This window comes from Egretta garzetta, unplaced genomic scaffold (genome assembly GCF_000687185.1).
Source record: "Egretta garzetta isolate BGI_Z169 unplaced genomic scaffold, ASM68718v1 scaffold85, whole genome shotgun sequence".
Classification (NCBI taxonomy): domain Eukaryota; kingdom Metazoa; phylum Chordata; class Aves; order Pelecaniformes; family Ardeidae; genus Egretta; species Egretta garzetta.
In genome coordinates, this window is record NW_009259718.1 from 565,132 (window position 1) to 565,345 (window position 214).

A 214-nucleotide genomic window follows, 5' to 3' on the forward strand; every position below is an offset into this window, starting at 1 on the left:
AAGCCCTTCGCCTCTGAGAAAGCTGGTGGCGGCTGTACGCTGAGTTTGATGGCAGATTTTGGTTCTCCACACCTGAAGTCACGCACGACACCCTCACCCCCCGAGGCCGGCTTCTCTCTCTCCCCACGGCATCCCACCCGGCGGGCAGGGTGAACCCAAACCCACGCAGAGAGCCAAAACCTCCCTACAATTTCTCCACACACCCGGGTTTTAA